The sequence below is a fragment of the Oncorhynchus clarkii genome, chromosome 21, assembly GCF_045791955.1.
Source record: "Oncorhynchus clarkii lewisi isolate Uvic-CL-2024 chromosome 21, UVic_Ocla_1.0, whole genome shotgun sequence".
In the NCBI taxonomy this organism is placed as follows: Eukaryota; Metazoa; Chordata; class Actinopteri; order Salmoniformes; family Salmonidae; genus Oncorhynchus; species Oncorhynchus clarkii.
In genome coordinates this window covers 36,270,594-36,282,697 of record NC_092167.1, presented here as the reverse complement: position 1 = coordinate 36,282,697, position 12,104 = coordinate 36,270,594, and positions in this window count along the sequence as shown.

Below are 12,104 nucleotides of genomic sequence, written 5' to 3'. Positions count from 1 at the left end.
AACAATAGCCTATGCAATGGAAGTGCACACAGTTTAATAAGAACATTGTAAAAAAGACTATATTAACTGATAAATGAATCAGCTGATAATGATCAGTGTTCCTGTAAATTAAAGTAAAGTTTAGGGTTAGGATTAGCTGACTAAATTAACCACAAATTGCAGGGTAGCTAGCATTTGAATACTGTTGAACTGAACTTTATTCCACAGCTGAATTGTGTTGAACGCCACTTCTGTCAAAAAATCTCTGTCTCTGTCCACTCAAACAACAGGTTGTAAACTAGGAAGAACCAGAGAGGTCACTATTTTACATGCTTACAAATCCACTATATTGTCTTTAAAATGCCATAGAGTTGCTTTTAACCTTCAAGATCTCTTGCCTCTTCCAGTCCAATCAAGGTGTCTGGTAAGTAATTATTGAATCAACTGTGCTAAGCTTGCCAAGTAAGCTACCACCAACCCCAACAGCAAGCAATTACCCCTGTCATAAACAAAATGGATGCCATGCATGTTTCACCACACATTTCAACTAATGTGAATATTCACTCCAAGCAGACCATCTCAATCTATAAAGAAATATATTGCACCCAAACAGCACACACAAACAGACCGATAACAAAATTGGTACATCTCATGGAACTCTCCAAGGAGCTCTGTTGATTGGTTACCACTGCGAAGGGATCATCATTGCTATCGCTAATGTGTGTACATCTGGTTTTGTGACAGGGACTGGAGATGTACGGATGCCAATGTTAGCATGCTGCAGAGTCCATTGCAGAGGATGAAGTCATACTGTGCCATGTTTGTAATTGGATCACTCAGCAGCCTGCTTAAATCTGGATTTGATTTTCCTCTCTGAGAGTTGCAATGGGAAATCTGAGGAGGAAGTTGCATAATATCACCCAGGACCGCAACCTCTCATTTCCTCCTGTCAAAATATTTGACATCTCAATGCCTTCTCATTAATGTTTGATCATTTCCTTTAATAAACAGGGCAGACTGTTGTGGACAGAGCTAGGAAGTTGGCTGTCAGAAGTAAAACAATGTAAACTAACTTTTAATCCATCCGTCTGCATATTTCAAGACATGGCATATGGGGGTGTAGTGAGATACCCAATAGGCTGGACGATTCTCTTCTCATCACTCATCTTGACAAAAATATATACTAAAAACCCGGAAAACAATCAATCTGCCATCATTAACACAATGGAATAACCCAATTATTAATTTAAATATTGAAATAGCGTAGGCGATTACAATTGATACAATTTAAGACCAAGTGGCAAACAATAATGCAGACACTAGGAATGGGGGTGTGAGCATGCGTGTCTGGGCAGATGAGATGTCATTGTTTGTGTGTGTCTAAGATGCTGTTCATATTTACAAGGATGTATATGGTGTAAAAAAAACATGATATGAGATCGTATGATATTGATTGTATGATCGTATGATATTGCCATTTTGTTATTTTTCATATTCATCTAATCATCACTAAGTCAGTGGGGGATTTGTTTCTGAATCCACAATGTCTGGCAAACAATGTGGCATTTTGATCAAAGGTTCAATGCCATTCAAAGTTCAACGAAGGGCATTCAAATGAGATGTGCGTGTTAGAATATGAATTGTACCATATCTTTCAGTTCAGAGCTTTTCTGGAATGATTCATCTGCACGTAGGCTGAATATCAACGTTTGAACAATGCCGTTAAATTATTAATTGGTTGCATGTCCTTGTGTAATTTTCACTTTGATTGTGTTAATTTCAATTGGAAATCCTTTGCAGTGTAGTAGAAACTGTTGCAAATGTAGCCACGAATAGACAGACCTATATTGGACTAGTGTGAATTATTAATTAATGAATGTGTAAATTATATTAGATTGTGTAAAATATGAGACAGTAGGTTTGCATAGAAAGAAAGAAAGAAAGAAAGCGAGAGAGTGAGAAAGAAAGGGAAAGCCTACTCTTTCTAGTCGTTCTTAGCCTCTCTACCTTACACTCTGGGTTAGGTTTAGGTTAATTACTTTTCTGTAAGGTTATATAGCCTCGTACTATTTAAATTGTTTTAGGCAGGTTGTGTTATTTGGACCCGTGACATATTGAAGACAATTCATCAGAACAAAAAAAGTAGTTTGTATTTTTGTGTTTTTTTGGAGCAGAACAAATTCACGAGGTCAAAACTGTGCAAAACGCTGTGTGTAGAGTATATACAGTGCCTTGCGAAAGTATTCGGCCCCCTTGAACTTTGTGACCTTTTGCCACATTTCAGGCTTCAAACATAAAGACATAAAACTGTATTTTTTTGTGAAGAATCAACAACAAGTGGGACACAATCATGAAGTGGAACGACATTTATTGTATATTTCAAACTTTTTTAACAAATCAAAAACGGAAAAATTGGGCGTGCAAAATTATTCAGCCCCCTTAAGTTAATACTTTGTAGCGCCACCTTTTGCTGCGATTACAGCTGTAAGTCGCTTGGGGTATGTCTCTATCAGTTTTGCACATCGAGAGACTGACATTTTTTCCCATTCCTCCTTGCAAAACAGCTCGAGCTCAGTGAGGTTGGATGAAGAGCATTTGTGAACAGCAGTTTTCAGTTCTTTCCACAGATTCTCGATTGGATTCAGGTCTGGACTTTGACTTGGCCATTCTAACACCTGGATATGTTTCTTTTTGAACCATTCCATTGTAGATTTTGCTTTATGTTTTGGATCATTGTCTTGTTGGAAGACAAATCTCCGTCCCAGTCTCAGGTCTTTTGCAGACTCCATCAGGTTTTCTTCCAGAATGGTCCTGTATTTGGCTCCATCCATCTTCCAATCAATTTTAACCATCTTCCCTGTCCCTGCTGAAGAAAAGCAGACCCAAACCATGATGCTGCCACCACCATGTTTGACAGTGGTGATGGTGTGTTCAGGGTGATGAGCTGTGTTGCTTTTACGCCAAACATAACGTTTTGCATTGTTGCCAAAAAGTTCAATTTTGGTTTCATCTGACCAGAGCACCTTCTTCCACATGTTTGGTGTGTCTCCCAGGTGGCTTGTGGCAAACTTTAAACAACACTTTTTATGGATATCTTTAAGAAATGTCTTTCTTCTTGCCACTCTTCCAGAAAGGCCAGATTTGTGCAATATACGACTGATTGTTGTCCTATGGACAGAGTCTCTCACCTCAGCTGTAGATCTCTGCAGTTCATCCAGAGTGATCATGGGCCTCTTAGCTGCATCTCTGATCAGTCTTCTCCTTGTATGAGCTGAAAGTTTAGAGGGACGGCCAGGTCTTGATAGATTTGCAGCTTGGGAAATCTTTTTGTATCCAAATCCGGCTTTAAACTTCTTCACAACAGTATCTCGGACCTGCCTGGTGTGTTCCTTGTTCTTCATGATGCTCTCTGCGCTTTTGACGGACCTCTGAGACTATCACAGTGCAGGTGCATTTATACGGAGACTTGATTACACACAGGTGGATTGTATTTATCATCATTAGTCATTTAGGTCAACATTGGATCATTCAGAGATCCTCACTGAACTTCTGGAGAGAGTTTGCTGCACTGAAAGTAAAGGGGCTGAATAATTTTGCACGCCCAATTTTTCAGTTTTTGATTTGTTAAAAAAGTTTGAAATATCCAATAAATGTCGTTCCACTTCATGATTGTGTCCCACTTGTTGTTGATTCTTCACAAAAAAATACAGTTTTATATCATTATGTTTGAAGCCTGAAATGTGGCAAAAGGTCGCAAAGTTCAAGGGGGCCGAATACTTTCGCAAGGCACTGTAGTGTTAACGGGATATCCAGTTATTGAAGGATTCCCATTCAGTAGCTCTTTAGTCATTTGATCTTTTTTTAAATTTATTATGCAACTACTTATGCTTGGCATCTGTGACTAGATGTGATAATGTGGTGAAATCCATCATATTTAACCTTACAGGTTAACCATAAACTGAGGCAAGAACTGGTGTAACAAGACAGTTTGTCCATTCTCTGACTTATATGCATGCATTATGCAACATGTCAACGTGCATATGCCTAATTAACAAATGCGCACACACACCAGCCACCTGTTTGAACTTCAAAGGAATTCTTAAGGGAACACTGCAACATTCATGGATGGTCTGGAAACCATACTTTGTAGCATTTTTCCATTTATCTAAAAGCTAAGCTTACTGTGACACAGTCTTGCCCCTTGCATACTGAAAATAAAAGGGGAATTTAACATAATGGCATAGGCTGGAAAAGTAAGCGGTTTCTTTTGCATTCTTGTCGAATGAAAAGCCTCTGGGTTTGTACTCAACAACCAGTTGAAGCGCCACACATTCCGGCACAAAGGAGACACACTTCCTGCACCTAATCAGTAGTCACCTCACAGAGTCAGTGAGCTGGTGCACAGAAGAGGGCTTTGGCCCTCCCTGACAACCGGGATCTGTTCAATAACAAGAGCTCTCTGTGTGAAAGAGGCAGGCCATGTCGCCAATAAGTAAGAAGCCATTATTCTCTCCTCAACTCTGGAGAAAGTAGAACTAAAGCTAAAACACACAGACAGAGAAATGAACTGATGCTCCTCATGCTTGTGTGCTGCCACTGCCACACATTTCTGTGCGGTGGTATTGCACCTTGAGGTAATGCATTGTGGGTAGTCTAAAATGAAAGGCTATGCAAAATGTGTTTATTTCATTTAAGGTATACTATGGAAGTTTAGTTGTTAATTGTTTAAATCAAATGTTGGCTTGAATGTTGGCTCTATGGTTCCCACATTATATAATATGAATGAATTTCTTAACCCTCAAGCTACCCTCATTTTGACCCCAGAGACATATTTTTGATCATTATTAAATTATTCTAATGTTTTCATTACTTTGTCAATCAACTTGTTCTTAATAAATCTAAATAATTGTTTAGTGGTTCTGTACCGATATGGACTTAAAAAATGTGTGTAAGTAATTTGGGGTCATTTTGACCCCAACCAAAAACACCTAATTCCGCCTATAGTCATTTGATAAATAGGACCTTTATTTCTTTGGATACATAATAACAAGTTATCCATACCACCAGAGGGTGGAAGGGAATCTGTATCAGTGATTTTGACCAGACAGACAAATCTGCAAAAATATAGCTCCCCATGCCCATGTACTCACCTAAGACTGTGCTTTTCTACACCACGTATTGTATGACTGTGTACCAAACCAAAATTACCTTATTTTTGTGCACATAAAAATCTGCCAATGGAATACAAGAAGTAGAACTACTTGATAGAACTGCAAAACAGAACTCCGATACACTTTGAATCTACACAGAACACTGTATTGGTGTGTATTATCCAAAAGTAGTTATTCTAGGGCAAATGTAAAAAATCTAAAAAGTATCTTTTGAATCCATGTTTTTCTGCAGACATATTACGTTATACATACAGTATCATCAGAGGGTGGAAGGGTACCTGTTGCAGTGATCTTGGCCTGATAAACAGATTACCTGCAGAGATGGACCACCTTATGTCAGGGATGGTCAAACGTTTAGGCTCAAGTACCACATCAGGATAAAAAAATTCTACAGATTTGGATTTGTTCAGAAAAATGTATTTGCGGGCCATAAAAATGGCAGTTTGAAAATATAAGTCCATGATCATTTCTGCATAGTTTTAGACATTCAAGTATGGCCTGGACGTTTTTATAATTTATAATAAAAAATAATCATTATCTCTCCCGGGTCGAATTTAACCGTAGTTGGCCCACCTCTGCCTTATGTACTCTATGGGTATAACTGACTATAACTAGGTATGACTGTGTACAAAATCTAAATGATTTAAAATAGATGCTTAGTCGCAGTCCTAAATGTATGTCAGTGGAATGAATACTTGGTAGAAGTGTAATACAGAAACCAGCTACCCTCTGAATGTACACAGTGCTGTACTTGTGTCTATTCCCCCCCCCCCCCCCCGCCAAAAAAAAAAAAGAGAGAGAGATTTGAAAAGAAAACATCAGACAACAGATTGTCTTCAAGCTAGACATTTGTTATGGAAAAGGACAACAGATAGATAATGTTTATCTGTAACTGCCCTAGTTCTCCTCCTTGTGCATCAAAATGTCATCTGGGAGTCATTCATTCAAGCCGAATGACTCAGAAAGCAGTCAATCTCTACTTCAACAGCAACAAAAACAGTTTATTCAGGAAGATGAACTGCCCTCTGGCATTTATGATCACTTGATCATTGCTGACTATTTGATCAATGGACAACATTGAGGTAATTTAGTCTCCCAATTGCTAAGCATCCATTTTCCTTTTGATGTCGATATTTTTCACCTTTTATATAACACTCCACAAACAATGTCTGTGAGACGCTTTTTTTGGGAACACACCACTGACCAAGATGTCTAGGCATCTGAACACTGACAAAGAGCTTTATCATAGCAACACAAAATAACAATTCCGAAAAGCACCCTGTAATAGTCCGCCCCTATTGTCAATGTCCTCTCTGCAGATCCATGCAGTAGCAGCAGCTGTCAACAAAATACCAGTTATAGCAGTTTAAACAACAATACTGCTGTTAAAGGGGTGTAGCAAGCAGGCTTCGGCCTTGACTGCTTCAGTGAAATAGTTGTAGTGTACACAGTCTTTGTGTGTGTTTACCTGTGCTACTCTCCAGGCATCCAGTCAATACCAGCTGCTCAATGGGCTCTTTAAGAAAATACAGACAATAGGAAGACTGCTAACGTGCGTTGGTCTAGTGCCTCGTAACAGGTCTGCGGAGGTAAAAGAATCAAATAAGACTTACATTGCAGATTAATATCTAGCAGGGTGGCCCTTTCTTCCGTGCGCCGCCAATGACTTTGCAAGATCTAAATGCTCGATATAGTGAAAGGTCCAAGTTACAGATTCAGGAAAATGAATGGTCCAATGACTGGAGAAGAGGGGAGGCCAGTTTGTAGTATAGTTGATTTTATTCAAATCATTGTTGTGATCAACTCTCTACGTCAGGCTTTAGAACTGATTGATTACAATATATCCTTTGGTTTGTCAAAGACAAACTACAATACGCTCTGAAGTAGGCCTACACAGTGATTGGCCTAATGATTCAGTATTATGTATTTCAAACAGGAAATCCCTCAACGAGTTCCCCCAGAAATTAAACCTGGCAGCAATACAGTCTGAAGAAGTTGTACTGTGCATTCGGAAAGTATTCAGACCCCCGGTGTCACGCCCTGATCTGTTTCACCTTTTTTTGTTTTTGTCTCCATCCACCTCCAGGTGTCACCTGTTTTCCACATTAGTCCCAGGGTATTTATTCCTGTGTTCCCTGTTTGTCTGTTGCCAGTTCGTCTTGTCAACCAGCGTGTTTTTCCCTTTTCTCTGTTTTTGCTAGTCCTCCCGGTTTTGACCCCTGCCTGCCTCTACTCTGAACCCGCCTGACTGACCATACTGCCTGTCCTGACCTCGAGCCTGCCTGCCATCCTGTACCTCCTGGACTCTGACCTTGACCATTCTCTTGCCTGCCCCTTGGATTATAATAAATATCAGAGACTCGAACCATCTACCTCCCGTGTCTGCATCTGGGTCTCGCCCTGTGCCCATATACCCGGAAAGTATTCGGAACCCATTTTGTTACATTACAGACATATTCTAAAATTGATTAAATTAAAAACAATTCCTCAACAACCTACACACAGTACCCCATAATGACAAAGCGAAAACAGTTATTTATTTGACTTATTATTAAAAATAACTGAAATACCTTATTTACAGAAGTATTCATACCCTTTGCTTTGAGACTCAATTGAGCTCAGGTGCATCCTGTTTCCGTTGATCTTCCTTGAAATATTTCTACAACTTGATTGGAGTCCACCTGTGGTAAATTCAAATGATTTGGAAAGGCAAACACCTGTCCATATATGGTCCTACAGTTTATAGTGCATGTCATAGCAAAAACTAAGTCATGATGTCGAAGCATTTGTCTGTAGAGCTCAGAGACAGGATTGTGTCGATGTACAGATCTGGGGAAGGGTACTTAAAAATGTCTGCAGCATTGAAAGTCACCAAGAACACAGTGGCCTCCATCATTCTTAAATGGAAGAAGTTTGGAGACTGCCCGGCCAAACAGAGTAAATGGGGGAGAAGGGCCTTGATCACGGAGGTGACCAAGAACCCGATGGTCACTCTGACAGAACTTCAGAGTTTCTCTGTGGAGATGGGAGCACCTTCCAGTAGGAAAACCATCTCTACAGCACACCACCAATCAGGCCTTTACGGTAGAGACGGAAGCACATGACATCCCACTTGGGGTTTCCCAAAATGCCCCTAAAGGACTCTCAGACCATGAAAAACAAGATTATCTGGTCTGAGAAAACCGAGATTGAACTCTTGGCCTGAATGCCAAGTGTCAGGTCTGGAGGAAACCTGGCACAATCCCTACAGTGAAGCACGATGGTGGCAGCATCATGCTGAGGGGATGTTTTTCAGCAGCAGGGACTGAGAGACTAGTCAGGACTGAGGGAAATATGAACAGAGCAGAGTACAGAAATATCCTTGATGAAAACCTGCTCCAGAGCGCTCAGGAACTCAGACTGGGTGGAAGGTGCCCTTGTTGATTACGGGTCTCGGTCTGTGTGTTAATCATTGTGAGCGTGTGTATTTATTTGAGGTACTCCTCGCTCTTTTGTTTGCGTTTCTAACCTGTGTGTTGTATACGTGTTTGTATGGTCTTCATCCACGTGTCTTTACATGGCACGCTGTAATTTGGGGTAATAACAAACCCTATTACGCATTCCTGCGCCTGTCTCCCGAATCATTCATACCGACGTGACATTGTCTAGTAATGCGTGTGTCTTTCAAATCTTGGAATGTTCTCGAACTATTACTGTCCATGATATCGTCAAGGGTATGGCTTCCAGATTTGGACCATTGGGGGAATGCAAAAGGCTGCCCTCCAGATCGCAAGGCATTACTGTGAAATATTGGAGTGTGGGCATGCCATTTTGAGTACCAGTTACTTTGTTTTTCAATTGTATGCCAAATAGAAATTGTGAGCAAGAATAGGACCAAAGCATAGTTCCCCTTGTTTAACAGTTATATCAGTAAAGGAGACACAATATTTCTCTCTATACTCAGTTAGGGGGTGGAAGAATCATGGGACGAGATGCTAGTGACTGGAATTACAATTTAAAGTTTGGTATGGATAGTACACCTACATCTTTCCCTTTTTGCAAGTTTGTTAATTTTATCTGGGCTTGCTTACCTTGCCATATACATTTTGAAACCGCACTATGGATTTTATCCCAATAACTAGAAAGGGGGAGACAAGGGAAGTATTGAAGTACAGAAATTCAGCAGTGGAAAAATATAAATTTAGACAATAGTTATTCTGCCGGTTAAAGCAACTGGGATATTAATCCATCTACTAAGGTCGGATTGAATTGATCTGAGCGTTCTGTTAAAGTTTCTGCCAATGGTTTTATCTATGGAAGGAAATATATCTATTCCCAAATAGTTTTTGTGGGAAACGATTGAGATTACATGTTATTTTATAATTTGAGATGGAGCTGAATTTGTGTATGATCTTCAAAGCTTTTTGGAGGTATTGAGATACATTGTCAAGATAAAGTAAGACATGGTCGGCGTATAATGAGATTACGTAATCCATAGAATTGAGAGATATTGGTGAATTTTTTTTGATTGTCAAATTGCCTGGGCCAGGGGCTCCATAGACAATAAACATAGCAGTGATGAGATGGGATCACCTTGCCTGCTACTTATAGTTATTCTGAATGGAACATAACATGACTGTTATTATTATGGCTGAGGGATTGGAACATAGTCGAGGAGGAGCTTTGTTTTCTGATGCATGCAAGATATGTAATAGATGACAGAGGTTATCTGTGGATAATTGTTCTTTAACAACCCTGCTTTGTTCCAACATTTTTAATAGTCCTCAGGAGGAATGTCACAACCAGGTGATTTGCCTTTATTCATGTTATCCAATGCCGTTTTGAGTTCATGGAGAGAGATTTGGGCTCCTAGCATGCCCGCTTCTTCAGTTGAGAGAAGAGGAGTTCTTATATATTTTTAAAAGGACTCGATCTGGCTTGGTGTGGATTTACAATCAGAGGTGTACAATTCTTTATAGAGACTGGAGACTCGTTGGCTGATTAATTTGTGTTCTGATAGTAATTCACCTGATTCAGATTCAATCATTTCAATATCCTCTACTTGATCATTACTGTGAAGCTTGTTAGCCAGTAGATGACTGGGTTGATTAACTTGGAATTAATGGTTGAGTTTAACTTGATGGATGGCAAATTCTGCTCTCTGTCTTATCAATAGATTTAGTTCTGTCTTGACTTTGAAGAGAGTTGTCACTACCTGGTCTGAAAAAATAGTTTGTTGAGAACTTTTCCAATTCTAAAATCTTCTTTAAATGTGATTTATTCAGCCTAGATGCAAATGCAGTTGCATTGTTTTTTATAAAACCTTTGATGGTGACCCATAAAATCTCAGGATCACAGACTGAATTTTTCTTTATCATTATGAATTAATTAAATTAAATTTCAAATTGTTTACAAAAAGTAGGGTTTTGTAGTAAGGAAACATTAAAGCACCATCTTGTGGCTCTTTTAAGAAATTCCGAAATGTGAGTCTGGCCGTTAAAAACATTATGATCAGATAGGCTCATATATCGATATTTCTATTTTCTATTTAAGGAAAATGGAGGATTAGATAATAGTTTGAAATCAATTTCAGGAAAATGTTTTGTCTTTTTGTGTCACACCCTGACCTGTTTCACCTGTCTTTGTGGTTTTCTCCACCCCCCTCCAGGTGTCGCACGTCTTCCCCATTATCCCCGGGGTATTTATACCTGTGTTCTCTGTTTGTCTGTTGCCAGCTCGTCTTGCTTGTCAAGTCAACCAGCGTTTTTGTATCTCAGCTCCTGCTTTTCCCAGTCTTTCTATTTCTCACCTTCTTGATTTGACCCTTGCCTGTCCTGACTCTGAGCCCGCCTACTTGACCACCCTGCCCGTCTCTGACCCTGCCGACCTGTACCTTTGCCCCAACTCTGGATTATCGACCTCTGCCTACCCTGAGCCAGCCTGCCGTCTGGTACCGTTGCCCCTCCTCTGGTTCACTGACCCCTGCCTGCCTTGACCTGTCTATTGCCTGCCCCCTTGGATTATTTAACCGTTGTTAATTCAACGTTGTCTGAATCTGGGTCTTACCTTCACACCTGATAGTTTGAATAGAAAGTGTACTCTTTTGCATTAGGGTTATGAGCTCACCAGACATCAAGTACAGTGCCTTGCGAAAGTATTCGGCCCCCTTGAACTTTGCGACCTTTTGCCACATTTCAGGCTTCAAACAGAAAGATATAAAACTGTATTTTTTTGTGAAGAATCAACAACAAGTGGGACACAATCATGAAGTGGAACGACATTTATTGGATATTTCAAACTTTTTTAACAAATCAAAAACTGAAAAATTGGGCGTGCAAAATTATTCAGCCCCTTTACTTTCAGTGCAGCAAACTCTCCCCAGAAGTTCAATGAGGATCTCTGAATGATCCAATGTTGACCTAAATGACTAATGATGATAAATACAATCCACCTGTGTGTAATCAAGTCTCCGTATAAATGCACCTGCACTGTGATAGTCTCAGAGGTCCGTTAAAAGCGCAGAGAGCATCATGAAGAACAAGGAACACACCAGGCAGGTCCGAGATACTGTTGTGAAGAAGTTTAAAGCTGGATTTGGATACAAAAAGATTTCCCAAGCTTTAAACATCCCAAGGAGCACTGTGCAAGCGATAATATTGAAATGGAAGGAGTATCAGACCACTGCAAATCTACCAAGACCTGGCCGTCCCTCTAAACTTTCAGCTCATACAAGGAGAAGACTGATCAGAGATGCAGCCAAGAGGCCCATGATCACTCTGGATGAACTGCAGAGATCTACAGCTGAGGTGGGAGACTCTGTCCATAGGAAAACAATCAGTCGTATATTGCACAAATCTGGCCTTTATGGAAGAGTGGCAAGAAGAAAGACATTTCTTAAAGATATCCATAAAAAGTGTTGTTTAAAGTTTGCCACAAGCCACCTGGGAGACACACCAAACATGTGGAAGAAGGTGC